The 14,978-nt window shown below is 31.8% G+C and overlaps 1 long non-coding RNA gene across 1 annotated transcript; it reads right to left on the minus strand.

The window, feature by feature from the left end:
• Positions 1 to 569: 569 nt before the first annotated feature.
• On the minus strand, positions 570 to 1,608 carry LOC121224089 (uncharacterized). The gene is made up of 3 exons (XR_005921569.1): positions 1,374 to 1,608; positions 931 to 1,296; positions 570 to 804 (listed from the first exon to the last, which is right to left on the minus strand). It is a non-coding gene; the product is annotated as an uncharacterized lncRNA (long non-coding RNA).
• Between the last annotated feature and the right edge of the window lie 13,370 nt (positions 1,609 to 14,978).

Consider the following 14,978-nt stretch of genomic DNA (forward strand, 5'->3'; position numbering starts at 1 on the left):
AAAGTCTGGGACTAGTCCATAGGCCTGGCAAGGAGAGAAGACCCTACAAGATATTGGTATCATGAATAGGGAAAACCCTCTGCATATATACAAAGAAAGCAAAGCAACTATTGTGTTGTTAAAAGACTTTTGGTAAGACTTTTGGTAAAGCACCCACCACCAAAATACCCACATTTCTAGGACCCCCTATATGTCTGAAAGAGAGTGCAAACAGTGAAAGTTGTTGTATAGAAGAGATGCACAAACGTCTAGTAAGCCTGGTTGGTGGGTTGCTTTCAATCACCCCATCTATAACTCTCCTAACCCAACTTTGCCTACGATGCCATGGTGTCTCCTGGAAATATGGATTATTTTGTAGTATTATTCCCACTTTTGCTTTGTCCTCACAATAAAGCATAAGGGGAATGTGCGACTCATTGACTTGGAACAATAGAATGAATTGAAAACGACAATTATCCCACTGATTTAACTCCACTATTTGGTTTCATCACCTTGAAATTTTCTATGGATTTAATCCAAAACCTAGAAGACAACCCATGCATATGATACAACTGAGAGGAGGATAATTATTGGAGAATGCAGATAAATTTAAAACCACCATAAAACATTGAAAGAGTAAAACAACATAATTAAAAAGATAAAAAAACAACAATGTTCCCGATAATCAGGATTCAGGTCCCTCCCCTGTTTAAATTTAAACTGAAAAAAACAATTAAACACATGTGTGCAACACTTATGACAAAAGGTTCACAAATCTCTTCATGTCTGCCTTCCTCTGCTGCTCCGGTTTGTAAACTATCTCCGCTGTAACAATTTGAATTGCAGGCCTTCAGACAAACAAGAATGAAAACATAAAATAACAGCCCAAACTGTGATTGATACAGTCCACACAAAATTAAGGGCCCAAGGCAGTGGATGGAGGAATCATACCAAAAATTTCAAAGTGAGGCTCAGTAAAATCCAGGAATGGGCACCCAGACGACGTAAAAATATGTTTGATAATATGGATCGTAATAATAAGGAGGAAATTCAAATCCGCTTGGCACCATCTCTTGCCTAGGAGTCACCTTCTTCACTTCAACTCTCTTGTTGTTTAATAGATGGAAATTAGTTCGCAAAACAAGGTTGGCTGACTCCTCTGCTTCATATGTCATGGATTACCACTGCATCAACAACGCTTCCAAATTTCTCGAAATATCCTTTGAATTCTTCATTTGTTATGGATCGAGGCAATCCTCCCACAAATATCTTCCTCTTCCCTATTTCTACCTTCGGTTTTGCTGGTCTCACCTCCACCTGATTATTCAGCTACTCAATAAATTCATATAGCCAACATTAAGATGTAGAAAACAGAAACAAGAAAAGTTACTTACTCTTCGACCAAGAATAATATGTTGTTGAAGGGCAATTTGAGCCTTGGAAGGACCAACAAAAGTAATGAAAGTTATGGCTTTGCTAAAGTAGACAACAACATGTTTAATTTCACCATACGCGTTGAAGTGTCGTTTCAATATCCTTTCATCAATCTCAGTAGAAATTCCATATATGACCAACTTAGGATTTACAAACTCCATCTCCTTAATCGATTATACAGAGAATTTCAGACGATTAGACAGAAATTTAGGAAGATTGAAAACCACACATAATACTTATAAAATAAAAATAGTTTATAGAGATCAACTTGGATAATACTTACTTGTTGTATGTTGGTCATTTATTAATTAAATTTAAATATAGTGTTTCCTTTTAACCTTTTTAAATTATTAAGTTCAAAACAGTAAATTATTAATATTTTGAACGCGCAGTAAATAATTTATGTTACTTAATGGGTTTTACATTAATTTTAAATACGTTAGAATTAAAGTTTTATAAATTTGCTAATAAAGTTTATGACAGTATTAAATATGTTTCGCATGGTTAGCTCGTGATTTGGCTAAAAATATTTCTTTTAATCGGAAGTAATATTAAATATCTAATCTTTCTCTAAACCATTAATATTTTTAGTTAACTTGATAATATAATTAGATTTCTTTATTTCATAAATTAGATTAAATATACACCAAAATATTATGTCTTGTCCTGCAAATTTTGGTCATACAAATTTTATATTTTAATTTTGTTATTTATTATTTTCAAATTTCTTTTAGAAATTAAAATATTTAAATTTTAAGATTTTGAAATTCATTGTTTGGATAATTTATTATTTTTAAATTCTTTTTAGAAATTAAAATATTTAAAATTTAAGATTTTGAATTAATCCAAATTTATTGTTTGGATAATTCCAATTTAGATTTGGATTTCAATTTGAGCCTTAAAAATATTTTCTAAAATTTAATTATTTAGGAATATTTTGAACATCGTTGTTTGAACTAGACCAAACTAGCCTATCGAATTGGGAACCAGTTAGGGTATTGGTTCGAAGAAAGGCATTTAATTGGTTGACTCAGGAATCAGTATGGACCGGTTGAATGGAAAAAAAAGATCAGTTGATCAGTGGTTGAACCAGTTAAACCGATTTATTTATTTTTATGAATTTTTAATTATTTATTTAATGGAACAAGACATATCGGTCAAACTAGTTGTACCGATCAAATTGGTTGGACCGCAAAATCGATAACTAGATCAGTTCAACCACTAGTTTTATTTTAAAAACCTTGCTTTTGAATGAAAGATATGTTTTTTTTTTCCACTTTTTTATGAACAACAGTATATTATTTTAAAGATTTTTTCTTTTGAATTATTCTTGAACCAACAAAAAGTAACTTTTTATATTTTTATTTTCATAAACTTTTTGGGTTAAAATATTTTAAAAAGCTCTCACTTCAACGTATTTTTAATACAAGTTATTTATACTTTGTTTACACGTAAATAAAATCATACAATTTAGTTTGTAATTGAAAAGGTGGATTTACATAGGTATAAATTAAAAGACATAGTTTATGAATTAAAATTGAAAGAATTATGGTATAAATGAAAATTTTGAATATTTATATTGTATTACATTAAATGCATGACGTTTTGTCACTGTTTTTTAAAACTGAACTGCAGTGGTCGATTATACCGATTGAACTAGAAATTGGTTGAGATATCAGTTCAAAAAAAAGGATCAAACCAGTTGACTTGTGAACTAATTGAACCGACTGAACTGGTCAAACCTATCAATCAAACTAATTGAACCGATTTTTTTATTTTTTAATAATTTATTCCATTGAACTGAGAACTAGTGATCTAATTAGTTTGCTCACCGGTCCAGTTCTACAAACATTATAATTAAAATCATTTATTTATTAGGTTTTGAAGGTAATGTAAAAACAAAAAGAACAAAAAAGTATTCATGTCTTCTAATCAATCTTGGATTTTGAAAAATTCAATTTTTAGAATGAATTTTAAAATCCAAACCTTAACTCTTATAAAATTAGACTTGTATCTGTCTAAATTCAAATCCAATTTTTTTTTGTTTATTATCTAAACAAAGAATTTGGATGTTCAACTCCAACTTCAAAGCCACTAGATAACTTTTTAAATATATCTCATAAAAAAACACTTTTTTTTTAATAATCTCATAACATAGTGGCAAAAGTATTATTTTGTAGGTATAAGAGGTTGGGATCAATTCTAAATATCAATTTAAATACTTCTAGTATACACAACAAGAATATATAATGTACAGAGAAGAATATTTATACAATATTAGAAATCTTGTCACATGTGTATACGTGTGTAAATCACATATTTAGAATACAAAGGTGTGCTTAAAAATAACATATAATAAATAATAAAAAATATGGTCTAGAATTAATTAATAGTAACACATGAAATATGTACGATATTAAAATAAAAAAAGTTAGATTAAATTGTGAGTAAAATGAAACTTAAACACAAAACCACATTATTAAAAGTACTAAATGAATGCAATTGTTTATCATTATTTTATCATCAATCCTGAGTTGGTGTTGAATTAATTAGTGACACTAACTCAATAAAAAATATTATTAATATACAAAAATATATAAAAATGTATATAAAAATACACTCGTTAAAGTTTCATATGAAAACAAAATATTGTTTTAGTTCAAATGGTAAATGAAAAAGTTTTATATGAATAGTATGCTTAGTTCAATCTCATTATGGACACTTTTTTATTAGTTTATAAAAATATAAAAAATAAAAATAAAAACATCCACTTTGTAACTTCTCATTTTTTAGTGGTGTCAAAAATAGTAGTTTCGGGGCCACAAATTCGACAAGTAGGTGATAATATTTACGAGTCAAATATAGTAATATATTGAATTTTGTTTTGATTATTTTTGCTAAGTGAACAAATAGTTAGGTACAAGTGATTTGTCCCTAAAGTCAAGTGATTTTAGAAAATGAGGTTTCGGGACTTCATTTCTATAAACTGGATCTGTAAATATTTTTATTAAATATTTACGGAGTTAAAATATTGATATATTAAATTTTGGTTCGAAAATTTTAGTGATTTGATTGTTGATTAAAGAAAAAGGATTAAATCATAAAAGTTGAAAAACTTGAATTCTGTTGACTGATGGTTGATGAATGAATTAATTAAATTTTTGTTTAAGGTCTTGTATGACAATTAATCCCTAGTGCCGTGTAATGGGACGGTTAAAGTTTTGTTTTAAAAGAAAAGATGTTTTTATAAGTTAAATTAAAATATATGTATATTACTAAAATAAGCCAACCATATAACCCATCTTAGTTTTTCTTCACCCGAAATATCAAAGAACTTAAGAAGCCATATTCGTTTCTTTTTCAAGCTCAATCGGCCTTCCATGAGAGTAATTCTTAAATTTATTTTTAGTAATTTTTATTTTTTTAAATCATTGTAGTTTAATTTATCTAGCCTAAGGACTAATTTGTGATTCTGCCAAAGTTTTGAAAACTTACCATAGACATTCTTTAATCTTATTAGTTGTTAACGGTTTAGTTTGAAGCTTGATGATGAGTTTGGACTATTTTATTAAGTGATTTTGTTTAGTTTTAAAGTTTAAGGCCTAAATTGAATGTAAGTAAATTTTGGTAGGGTGTTCTTGAGAAATTTCAGAATTAGAGGGCTGTTTAGAGATGGCTGAATATTTGACAATTTGGGTTTTTGAGTTAATTATGAAAATAAATTTGTTTCGGTTTTAGGGACTAAATTGAATAATTGTAAAATTTTAAGGCAATTGTGAAAATGTCAATAAAGAAGTCATATGCATTAAATTGGATTTTATAATGTATTTGGGACTAATAATTGAAATGAAAATTACTGTATAAATCAAGAATTGATAGATAATTGTGGAAAAGAGAACATTATTGATTAGTCTCTGATATGATCATCTTTGCTGTTTAGCCCTGGTAAGTTTATACAGTTATATTTGGTTATAATTCATTATTAAATGTTGTTAATGATATATATATGTATATATTTTTTTAAAACTGCTGAAATGAAATTGGTCTATGTGAGAAATATCGAATTTCTGAAATGATTTCAATGGATCAAGTAAAAGTTTCATATATGAGAATTTTTACTGAATTTTTATTTTGGACCAAGCTCTAGCATGTGTTGCGGACTCAAATATACACATGACTCAGCTTTAGCCTAGACTGGTAACCTTACATGTATACATATCTCTGGCCAGGCTATTTTTCTGTGTTGTCATTGGTTTAGCCCGAACGGGTAACCTAACACATTTATTCTGTATCTGATTAGCTCATACGAGCATTACCTATTTCTAGACTTATGTATTGAATACTTTTAGAGAGAACCATCGGAAGAATAAAGATTGTTTGATACCCACATGTTTCATTGAAATAAACGAATTATGAATTTTGAACATCTGTATGTTTAAATGTTTACTGACTTGGAATTGTTGAATCATGTTGTGATAAGGTCGATACTTGAAATTGCTATATGTAAATTGATTTATGTAAGGAATGATTATGAAATGGCTATATGGTATCAAGCTTTGAATGAAATGTGTTACATATTATAGATTAAGAGGTGTGATTGAATTGAGATTGTTATTTATGAACATTATATGATATGACATATTTTAAGTTCTTATATGTATAAAATGAAAAGAATATATGCATTAGCTACATGGAATCAATCATTGAAAAGAGAAATTGGACATGGTATAATAAAATGGAATATGATTTACTATTTAATATGAGTTAGATGAATTGATTGGTAAATATGAAATTTGAATGTTTTTGCTATAGTATGCTCAACTTTCATGTATATATGTGAATTCACTAACTTGTGATATTTGTTGTATGTATAGGAAATGAATGAATTTATAAGCTTGTTAATGAAATTAAGCATGAAATGTACAAAATGATTCAAATTCGGTAAGTTTAATTTTCGTTATATACGGGCTTACTAAGCATTGATTTCCTTATGTCAGTTGTTTTCTTTCTTTGTAGATCATCGAAAATCTCATCGGTTGGAAGCTCAAATTGAAGCATACACACTATCTATTCCCAAGTCGATAGAAGTTTTGATCATTTTGAAGTTGGCTTATAAATGGCATGTACCAGGAGTTTAAGTTCACTTATTATTATTGTTATAAGACATGTTGTTTCATGCTTTGTTATGTGATGATTTGGTTGTGTTTATTTGGCTCTTTTGGGTATGTTTTGACCACTGTAATACCCAATTTATGCTCAGCCCACATACATTGCAAAAAAAAAAACCAAAATACTAATAATAATAATAATAATAATAAATCAAATTCAGTCCAAAAAAGTTCATTTACAATTGGCCCAGTACAGGCCCAAATTCTAGCCTAGCCCAGAACCCAACTCAGCCCAAAGTTTTCCGCAAACACCGAAAACCCTAGCAAGGGTTCCCAGCGCCGCAGCAGTGACGTCCCCTTGCTCCTCTTCCGTACGTGACGAGCCCTTGTACGCGCGCGCCTTCACCTCCGTACGTGCCACGTCCCCACCTCTGCACACCGTACTTGCAAGAAACGAGCAAACGCAGTAAAGAAGGCAGAGAAATTTGTATTCTTTTGATATTTTTTAGCTTAGTTTTTGGCCTATAAAAGAAAAAAGGCAGAAGCTTTTTGTAAACGGTTACAACATACAAAAAATACAGAGAAATAGAATACAAAAAAAAACTTTCTCTAAGAATCGTTCGAAAGGTAGATTCTGGTTTCTTTTTTTCTTTTTCTTTCGGTTTCGTTCTTTTTTTCTTTTTGGTTTCCTTACAATAAACGATGTAATAAGTTAAAATCGAGAGAGTACATACCTCTGTGATCCCGTCGTCATTCTCGATAGTTTCGTGGCTACCGAAGAGACCATGGATGGTTTTAGCCCGAGAACGGCGCAAGAGGAGAGAGGAGAAGCAAGTTTTTCTTTTGTTTTCTTCTGTTTTTCTTATGGTGACCGAATAACCCTATTAGGGTTTCTTTTTATTTGTTTCTTGAGGGGGTTTAAATGACACAGTTTGGGGCTTGAATCAGTGGCTCCCAAAACGGCGTGGTATTACTCAATGACCCGCGCTCGACCCGACCTGTTCCGTGGGGGATCCGCGCATTGTTGGTTAAATGGGTTATTTGTCCCTCTAGTCCCTCCGTATTGAATGTGGGTTCCAATTTGGTCCGTGTCGTGGCGCTGCATTTTGGGGAAGCGGGATATTTCCCAATCGGGCCCCCCATGTAATACGCGTGTTGCAACATGGTCCCTCACTTTTCTTTAATTCCATTTGCTCACTGTTAATTTGGTTTTGTTTGTGATTTAATCCCTCTTGTTGCTTAGTTTTTATTTAGGAAATTTATTGTTTTTTTATATACCGTATTTGTTCTTATTATCGTATGATTATTTTTTTATATGTTAGTATTTTATATAGGATTAACCTTATATTTTTTATATAGAAAGTTGATTTATAATAATAACACTTTACTTCCTTATATATTATGTATATGTAATATGTTTTTACTATATGCGCATATATATATATGTATAATAATGTATTATTAATCACAAATGATAGTATCACGTAGGGAAGCCTTCTTCCTTTTAAATTTGTTGTTTTATTCCAACTTTTATATATTATTGCTAGGTATATATTATTATTTTTACTAAATTTTACTTACATGAATTAGAACATAAATATCAATTTCAAGCTATTCACTTCTATTTTGCTTTATTTTTTTTATTTATTTCTTTGTGTTTTCACAATATTTCATTAAAATTTATTCAAACCTTTTATTTAGTTTTTATTCCTTTACCAAATTGTATTAAAAATATTCGTATTTTTATTGTGATTATTGTCTTTTTTGTTTTTAATTGATTGCGAATTTCTGATTGCTTAATTTTTAACATGGGTGTTTGTATGGTATAATTAAAGCCAATGTTTGTATTTGCCTATTACTTGTTAAATTACCTCTAGTTTAAGTTTAGATCGCTATTTATCTTTTACATTATATGTGCCATTATTTAATCATGTTATTTTGTAAGGGTTGATTTTTTTTATTAAAGCTTTATAATCGTTTTATTTCATGATCCTTAAAAAAGGGGGCTTAGTGTTCATAGGTTCCCGAGAGAATCGTGCCCTAACTTACTGGGCTTCGATTCTTCTCGACGAACTTAGATAATCAAGCGCCCACTTTAAAAAAAATTCAATTATTAAAATAAAATTCTTAAGATTTCAAAATGTTAGATCCTAACTTACTGGATATGACATTTTGTTATCTCGATTTTAAAATAAAGGCAATGTTTGATGTTTATGAATTTCGAGAAATTGAACCCTAACTTACTGGGTTCGAATTTCTCAACTGACTTAAATAATTAAATATCCTTCTGAAATCACATGATTTTCTTAAAGAAGAACAAATCTAATTTCGAAAATTGAATTGTTACACCCTAACTCACTGAGTGTAGCAATTTATCTCTACAAAACGAGAACATCTTGTTGCTCAATTTGGTTTATTCAAATTCAAAATTTAAAAGGATCGCATTTTTTAAAATCTTTTTGAAGTTTTGACATCTAAGACATTAAACAATCAATTCGGTACCAATTTTGGGCGTCACGAGGGTGCCAACCCTTCCTCGTGCATAACCGACTCCCGAACCTATTTTCTCAAATCTCGTAGACCAAAATCGTTTTAAGGTGAGCCGATCACACCCCAATAAAGGATCGGTGGCGACTCCCATTTTATTTTCAAAGTCGATCCCCATTTTTCAAATTCAAAAAAGTGGTTTCGACAACCACATATATATAAGTGGTCACATTCATGCCTTTGCAAGTTTGGTTTTGATTATGGTTTAATGTTATGAAATGCTTGATAGATACATGTTTTGTGATTTGGGAAATGATATATGTGATTTGAATAGATGTTTGAATTGTGGTACCAATAAGGGTACATTGGTTAGACAATTAGGTTGAATGATTTTGGTATGTTTTTTACATGTTTGAATGTGTTTTGAATAGGTGGAAATAGTTGGAAATTGGTTTGGCTTGAAACCTAAGGAATGGGCACTATTTTGTCTTATTTTGGAAGTCATTTTAGTTGAAGACGGCCTAGGACACGGGCTGTCACACGACCGTGTGTCAAACACAGCCTCCTGACACGGTCGTGTGCCTTATTGATTTTTAGGTGCAAGGTTGTCCACATGGTCACAGAGAGTTACACGGTTTGGCCACACGGCCATGTCCCTGAGCCACACGGTCAGAGCTCTGTCACACGGTCGTGTGACCCCTGTTTTCATTTTTTTCATATTTTTCTATTTTGTTTCAGATTAATCCTTATTTCTTTCCAAACTGATTTTAAGGTCCTATGGATTCGATTGAATTCTGTTTTCACATATATGCTATGAATAGTGATTGACTATTGACTTATAATGATTAAATTGAGCTTTGAATTGTTTTTATTTATAATTGAATTGAAATTCTGAGAATGTTGCAAATAAGTCCTAGTTAAATTCTGAATGGTGTTGGAGCTTACATAAGCCTGTTTAAGATACCAGAAATGACATATTTGTAATCATAAATTGAATTGACTATGTTTGAATGGTTTTTTTTGTTAAATTTGAGTAATTATTGTGCATTTATAAAGTGATCTATGTTTATCTGAGGTAATCAGTGTGAATCGAATGTATTCTATTTTGATTATGACTGTAGCATTTCGTAACTTGGTTCCGACGACCAGACCGAGTTATGGCTATTACACACTCAATCATATAACTTGCTTAGCATATAAAATAATTTTTTGGTAATTCCCTAATTGACTTAGGACTCAATTGATGGGTGGCTCCAACTTAGAAAAAATCTTAACAAAACACCTACTTAATCATATAATTTACTTGGTATATAAATTAACATTTTGGTAATTCCCTAATTGAGTTGGGACTCGGTCGATGGGTGGCACCAACTTAGTAAAATACTTAATAAATAGTATAGATGTGACACCTTATATCTGACCCAGATAGAGGATCCGAATATAAAATGTCACATTCAAGTGCCGAAACAACCTACTTTACTATCTATCTCACTTTATTGAAATGGTACTGCAGTGGTAAAAATATTTTTTTTAAAAATATTTTGGCAGCATTTCTGTTTGTTTTACGTAAAACCCATTGCAAAAAATAGATTTCCAGCACTTCGATATTGAAACATACCGCAAACTAAGCATATCATATTAAAACTATTTAATTGATTAATAATATTATAATTATAGCAACCAAAAAGTTAATTTTTTATGTCACACATACATAACTATAGCCAAATGACTTTACTAAAAACTAAGTACATGCCAACTTGAAACAAAACAAAATATACAAACTTTCTCAGTTGGATGTTGATGACTCTGAGTACAAGATCTCAAAATACACCTAGCTTGCATATGAACACAAGACCATTTGGTGAGTATTAATTTCAAATAGTATTACTATAACTTACTCAATATTGCATGAAATTTAAATAATTGGACTCAGTTGATTTGTTTCTTCCTTAGACAAATTCAAGTATGTCTCATATTAAAGTTTATCCAATACATTAATATACACATATATCCCGGTAAACCAAATGAAATATTTTAACTAACTAATCTATTTTAACAAACTTATTAACACTTTATGCTAACGATGTATGCAACCTTATTCAATTTTGTCTCATTTTGTCATATTGCAGTACATTCCCAATTTGAATCAAACCATTCTTCCAGTGCCTTATTAATACGTTCCAAACAAAACAAATTGTGCCCAACGCTCATTGGTTAATCTGAAGCAATAATCATGCCCAACATTCGTCGGTATGTCCGATGGTTAATGCACCTAGCGCTCATCAAACTATAGTCGAAGTAATTCTATATCGATACATCCAACGTAAACAATTCGCGCCTGGCTCTCATCGACTCAGCCGAAATAGTAATTGTGAAAGCCACGGTTGAGACGTTTGAAGGAAAATGCACCTAGTGCTCATCGACTTATAGTCGAAGAAATTTTATTTTATTTTATTTACTTGATTCTATAACTCATTAATTATTTTCAACTTTACCCAACAATTACTACTACAACCCATAGTTTAATTTCATTCTCACTTCAGTTTCCATTCTATTGATCTCAACAACAACAACTCTTTCGTTGAATGTCACCTCATATAAAACATGGCATGGTTCGTCTCATGTTCAAGCTAAATATGCAACTTTATTAAATTATACTATTTCAAATTTTTATACAATTTAACTCTCTATCACAATAATCAATCTCAATATCGTATTTCTAGTCAGCCACTCATGTGTAACTTTCTTCGTTTTGCTAACTTACCTAACAATGAAAATAAAAGGAAAAATAAATAATAAGTTGAGTTATGGTGATACTTACAGGAAATTTTGAACTATTCATCAATGACTTTAGCTTTTTCCTTCGCTCTCGAGGAAACCGGATCGTCGATAGCTATGAATTAACATAAACAAATAACACCATCAATAATTCACCCAATTGACAATAAATTATTATTTCAAAAAAAAACTTTATATTTCATTCAATTTAACTTTTAAAATCGAAACAAGCATAACTCTCCAATCTAAACGTAGATATATAATCTCACTTCATTTCCTTATATTTTTTATCCTCTATTATCAATTTCTAATAAAATCTCATAACAACTCTACTTGATATCCACTTTATTTTCTCAAGTGAAAAAAAAATAACATCTAACTTCAAGATAAAAGTCTCTTTTCATGTATATACTAAAAATCCATCCAAGTTAACATAAAAAAAACATAGAGAAATCATTAATGATAACTTTCTAAAACGTTAACAATTTTATAAATTAATACACAAGTTAGTTAAATTAAAATTCACCGATCTCAAAAACATAAGATTTATAAGAAAAGTAATAAGTTGTATTCACTAATTTGTGGGTTAAAGCTTGAAAACCCTAAACAATGTTTTCCTCTATTTCTTTTCTTTCTTTCGTGCATGGAAGGATGGAGAAGACAATCTTCTCTCTCCTTCCACTTAAATGATCTAAACTTTATATTTTATTTTATCATAAATAATAAAAGTAATTAAAGAGATAAGTAATTGAATGGAGTGAAGAGCTTATCTATACATTTGATAGAGTATGGAATATATATATAGATTACAAATGTGATCTTGACTTATCTAGTAAAGCTTAACAACCTATTTAAATAAGTAACAACCTAGTTGAATAAATAACAAAATATTAACAGATTTATCTAAAGTAGAATACTCAGTCAAAGAGGCTTAAGAAATAGTATTGTTAGCTTTGTTACGCCCCTTCAAGTTGGTGGTTGGCTCGACAAGTGACAACTTGGTGAACAATCGATCAAAGGTTTTGCAAGAAAGCGGTTTAGTAAGTAAGTCAGCCAGCTGATCAGCAGAGTGAAGATACTAAACTATAATCCGTTTGTTTTCAACTTGGTCACGAACAAAATGAAAATCGATGGCAATATGCTTCATCCGACTATAGAAAACTGGATTTTTGTACAAATAAGTAGCACCGACATTATCTGTATGTATAACTGGTGGTGTCGAGAGAGTATACCGTAGCTCACGTAGCAGATTAGTGAGCCAATTAGTCTCGGCAACAGCAGCACCCATAGCGTGGTATTCAGCCTCTGTGGAGGAACGAGATATAGCTCGTTGTTTCTTGGACGACCAGGAGATAGGTGTACTGCCCAAGTAAGTAGTGTACCCCGTTATGGATGTACGATCAACTGGATCACCAGCCCAATCTGCATCGGAGTAGACAAAAAGACGTGGATTGTTCTCGTTGACTATTCGCAATCCATAGTTTGATGTCCGATTGAGGTACCGAAGCAATCGTTTAAGGGCCCTCCAATGTGATGCTCCAAGGCAGTGCATAAACTAAGCTAATTTGTTTACAGAAAAGGCTATATCTGATCGTGTGAAGGCAAGATATTGAAGTTTACCCACAAGCTTGCGATATCCCGTGCCATCAACTATCGGATCAGAAGAGAAAGCAACAAGCATTGTGTCAGAGCTCATTGGATTCAAGAAGCCCTTAGAGTCCTGCATATTGGCCTCATGCAGTAAATCTGTAACATATTTTTGATGAGATAAATACAAACCTCCCTGAGATGAGGCTACCTCAATCCCTAGAAAGTAATGTAATGTACCAAGATCCTTGATTGAAAAATGTTGTGCCAATCCTGAAATGAATTTGTCAACAATTGTAGTGCCATAGCTCGTTACAATGATGTCATCAACATAGATTAACAGATATACTATGCAACCAGATTGTTGATAAATAAAGAAAGACGTATCTGACCTTGAACGCTGAAATCCAACACTAACCAGATAACGAGTGAGTTTCGTGTACCACGCTCGTGGTGCCTGTTTCAATCCATAAATTGCTTTCTTTAATTTGCAGACATAAGATGGATTCGAGGAATGCATGAAACCAAGAGGTTGTCTCATGTATACTTCTTCATCAAGAGTACCCTGTAAGAAAGCATTGTTAACATCAAGCTGACGAATCGGCCATGAATTTTAAGTGGCAATGGTGAGCACAAGCCGTACGGTAGCTGGTTTGACTACAGGGCTGAATGTTACTTTATAGTCTAGGCCTTCTCGTTGGGTGAAGCCCTTTGCAACCAAACGCGCTTTGTACTTGTCAATCATACCATTGGGCTTATATTTAATCCGAAATAACCATTTACAACCAACCACATTCCGAGAGGGATCATATGGAACCAATTCCTATGTCTGATTTTTAATTAATGCGTCATGTTCGGCTATCATTGCTTTGTACCAATGGGTTATTTCAAGGCTTGTTTGTAATTTGTAGGCAAGATGTGTTCGGTTTTGGTGGTGGTACAAGCTGCGAACAGTTTTGGCTTTGTTATATTATTTTTGGATCTAGTCATCATGGGATGCATGTTGGTGGTGGGTTGCGTGTTGGCTGTGGGTTCAAGTTGGCTTGCATTGTTTGCTGGATCAGCTGAGGGTGTGGGTGTGCAATTTGGTTGGGTGGTGCTAGGCATTGGGATAGGACTGTTTGCTGGTTGATTGCGAGGCATTGGGAGAGGTATAGGACATGTGCTGGTTTCAGCTGGAGTGCGAGGCGATAGGAGAAAAGTGGGGCAGGTGGTGGTTTCGGTTGAATTGGGTTCAACGTCGGGCATAAAGGTAGCAGGAGATGCAAGAGTACCTGAGCACGGACGCGACCCTTAATGTTGGTCGATAGAGATGGGAGACAGTAGCCGGAAACAATCACCTGCATGCACACTAAAATCTGTATTTTGATTGTGATTATTAGCCTCTTGTTGTTGATCAATTGATTCCCAAGATGCAAGTTTGAAATTAAATTTGAAACGGTCACACATAGTTTGAAATAGAAAATCATTTTCATAAAACACAACATCTCGGGAGAGATAAATTTTGGAGGACACAGGATCAAAACATTGGTGACTATAGTACTTGGATGAAAAACCAAGATATACACACAGATTGTATTTTGTGACTAGTTTATGTTTCGCATA

The sequence above is a fragment of the Gossypium hirsutum genome, chromosome D12, assembly GCF_007990345.1.
Source record: "Gossypium hirsutum isolate 1008001.06 chromosome D12, Gossypium_hirsutum_v2.1, whole genome shotgun sequence".
Classification (NCBI taxonomy): Eukaryota; Viridiplantae; Streptophyta; class Magnoliopsida; order Malvales; family Malvaceae; genus Gossypium; species Gossypium hirsutum.